General features: G+C 49.2%; 1 pseudogene; it reads left to right on the plus strand.

Annotated features, from left to right (window-relative positions):
- Positions 1–594: 594 nt before the first annotated feature.
- LOC101995122 overlaps positions 595–3682 on the plus strand; it is a 10734-nt pseudogene continuing 7646 nt past the window's right edge.

Consider the following 3682-nt stretch of genomic DNA (forward strand, 5'->3'; position numbering starts at 1 on the left):
TTAGGGAACCCCAGACCAGCCTAGGCTACATGAAATTCTGTCAGAAGAAAAGAAGAAGGAAGGAATGAAGAAAGGAAGGAAGGGAATGGAAGGGAAGAGAAGGAAGGATGGAAGGAAGGAAGGAAGGATGGAAGGAAGGATGGAAGGAAGGAAGGAAGGAAGGATGGAAGGAAGGAAGGATGGAAGGGAAGGAAAGAAAGAAGGAAGGGAGGGCGGGAGAAGGAGATAGTAAATGTATGTATTTTACCAATACCATCACAAAATAAAATTTGGAAAAAATATCACAGCTATTCCCCTTTTATGGAGGAAAATAAAGAAGTCAGAACAGGAGGGTGAGCTAGTGCAGCCCTGCACAAGGCTGGTGGGAAGCAGAACCACCAGCTTCTTTGGAAAAATAGTTGGGCAACCTCTCAGCAGGCACCTGCTTCCTGCTCACGACTCAGGCATCCTACGCCTAAGTATCAACCCAGGAACCTCAGGGGATGTGCCTACGAAACTCTGGAAACACAGCCTGGGAAGAGCGCTATAGCGTAAGAAATACATGTGAACACTGTCCTGAGTTCCCCAGTGGGAACCGTGCCTTCAGTCACTCCCATGGGCGTCTTCTACAGCGCCGACACCTCGCAGGGGCCACTCACCAGAAAGCCCAAAGAACTGGAGGAGTCCAAGGTCAGAGCTTTCAGCCTGCCTACCTGGCTGTCCCTGCCTTCAAGAGAAGGGGCTGGAGGTCAGACTCTGGAACCCTGAGATCCTGAGTTTCTAGGTGCTGGAGGTGTGGTCTACACAGACGGTGTATGCAAACCCCTTCAGACCTCTCCCAGCCCTTGTAGGGTTCAGCTCTTTTCCTGGCTGTCTATCCCCATCCATCTTTCTTCATTTGTTGATTGGGACCAGGGTCTTGCCATGTATCTCAACTTAGCCTTGAGCTCATCACCTTACTGCCAAGTACTAGGATGCTGGTTTCAGTCAGCACCCTAGAAATGGGCAGGTGTAAGCAGACAACTTCCTCTGGTTCTGTAAGTTGTCCTAGTAAATTAGCCAATGGGGCAGGGCAGAGGATCTGGTCAGTTAGAGTTCAGATGGAAGTGACAGCCTGGAACTTGTGGTTAGCATCTGAAGTAGGCCGGTCTCGTGAGACGGCCCGCTCAAGCTGCGACCTCTGACCCCTATATCCTGGTAGATAGCATTTGCTTCCTGTTGTTGTAATAAAAACAGAAAGCAACTTGTGGGAGGAAAAGAGTTTATTTCATCTTTCAGTTTAAAGTTCATCAGGGGAGAAAATAAGAGCCGGAACTTCAGGAAAAAACATGGGAGCAAGAATAGATACCAAGGCTATGAAAGAATGTTGCCCACTGACCTGCTCCTCCAGCCTTGCTCAGTAGGCTTTCCAGGATCCCTGACTGGGGATGGCCCCGCCCACAATGGGCTGGGCCCTTCCACATCAATCATCTATCAAGAAAATGCCCCAGAGTTTTGTTTAAAGGCCCATGTAATTGAAGTTCCCATTTCTCAGATGACTCTGACTCGGGTCAAATGGACAAAAATCTAATCAGGACCCAGTGTCAACCAAGTTCAGTTGGAGGTCGCCTGGATCTGCTCAGAGGTGGAGAACAGCCCAGCTGACTCAGAAGTTGACACAGAAGCTGTGACAGCTGACAGGGTAGAGAGGCCAGTCATCCCTGGACAGGAGAGAGGATGACACGAGGATGACGCGAGCATGCCGTGTCATGGAGACTGTTCTACAAAACAGCAGGACTGATCGTTGGTACACACACTCACACATGAGGTTGTATTTTCTGGGAAAGGACCCCTCTGTCCCACTGAGCACAACCCAGGGTTCTGGGGAGAGGAAGCAGGCATTCCTAAAATGGTTGTAATGTAGAAATGCTGAATGAGGCATTCCCACCTCCAGCCTCGACCCTTGGCCCCGCTGTCTCCTAGACGGGTGTTTCTGGCCTCCTCCTCTTCAAATCTCCAACATCTCTACCCAGGCTTAAACTCAGAGCAATGGAATGAGTGTCTACTGGGATTCCACTCTGCTGCGGGGGAAGCGACTAAGTTCCTTGGCCATTGCCCTAAGGTTTCTACTCATCCCCCAGTAGATGGGCAGCGTAAGACCAGGAGATTCCATGGGTCTCATTGCCACATGCGTTTTCCCATCCTGAATTCTTTGGTTGGAGACGATGTGTGGGTTACCATGACAACATATAGGGCATCTGAAAATCTTCAGATGGTGGTGCTGGCAGAGCTGTACAAGGAGGGAGAGTGAGGATGCCAGCTGCCTTGATGAGGGAGTGATGCAGTCGCGATCAGCCTGCCCTGGGTGGCTGGCTAGCCTCTCCCCACGTTGAACGTGCAACATCAGGGTTCAGTGCCAACCTCTGCTCTCCTGTAGCAATCTGAGAACTTAACAGTGTAAGCCTTAATAAAAGGGTCCTGCCTGGAAGGCTCAGGGTGACGGAGAACAGCCACAGAACAAAACTGTGATTGGACGAGCCTGACTACCAACTTCGGAGACTTTTCCCGCAGCTGGTGCCCCCATGGAAACCGACATAGCATTCAGATATTTCCATAGCGCATCTCCGTTCACAAGCCCCGCCCCTGCCCCGCGCCCCCCATTGCAATCTGCTGCCCACTACTCATCAGCGTAGGACCACACCCCGAGCCCTCTTGTCTCTAAAGCAAACTCTCACAGTTATGCCAGATTCGGCACAGCAGTTTCCGCGGAGTCCTTTTCCGTGAGTGCCCAGCTCCGTCCAGGGATTGCATTCATCTCCTCCTCCCAACAAGCCAGGCTGTGAGCTGGGGAAGGGGCAGGTCTCAGAGTCTGAACCACGGCCCTCGGAGATTTATTTGTGCCTTTTAGACTCTCTTGCACTTATTCTCCCAGGTACAGTAGCCTTTACCAACGCCAGGAAAGCTCCACCTATGCCACTGTATGGTTCAGAGGATACTGTGCATGCCGAGCAGTCCCGCTCTGCTGGTCCTTTCACCACAAGAACCCTTTGTTCTTACCGGGTCTGGGCTCAGATTTCCCGGCCGGTTTACTGTTTTCAAGGCTCATCATCCTGTATTATGCGACCATGTTTTCATCTGACTCCTCTTTCCCTTTCTTCCAAACAAACTACCTTATTATCCCCTTGAATGCTGAACTGTTTGTAAAAATTCTGTTTCTTTTCATTTAACATCTTCATGGGTATAGTGGTAACAGTCTATAATCCTAGTAACTCTGGAGGTTGAGGCAGGAGGATTGACTGAGCCCAAGAGTCTGAGGCCAAACTGAGCAATATAATTAGATCTTCTCTTAAAACGTTTTAATTAATTAATTATTGCTGCCGAGTCTCATCATGGAGCCCTGGCTGACCTAGAGCCTGCTGTGTAATCCAGGCTGGCCTTCAACTCACAGAGATCTGAGTGCGCTGGAATTAAAGGCATGTGCCACCATATCTGACCTTTTTTATTTATGTATTTCATTTTAAATTTGCCTTTGGTTTGTGCAGCCCTGTGTTTCTCTCCTTGAGCTGTTATTAAGATCTATTTGACTTTGTCTTTGGCGGTATGCTACTGTGGAACAGGTTGCGACTTTCATTATATTTATTCTACTTAGAGGTCATAAAGGACTTCATATCTTTCTTTGGCTTCCTATCTTTCTTCTATTTAAAAATTCTCTATCAGCCTGGCA

The sequence above is a fragment of the Microtus ochrogaster genome, unplaced genomic scaffold (genome assembly GCF_000317375.1).
Source record: "Microtus ochrogaster isolate Prairie Vole_2 unplaced genomic scaffold, MicOch1.0 UNK18, whole genome shotgun sequence".
NCBI classification, from domain to species: Eukaryota; Metazoa; Chordata; class Mammalia; order Rodentia; family Cricetidae; genus Microtus; species Microtus ochrogaster.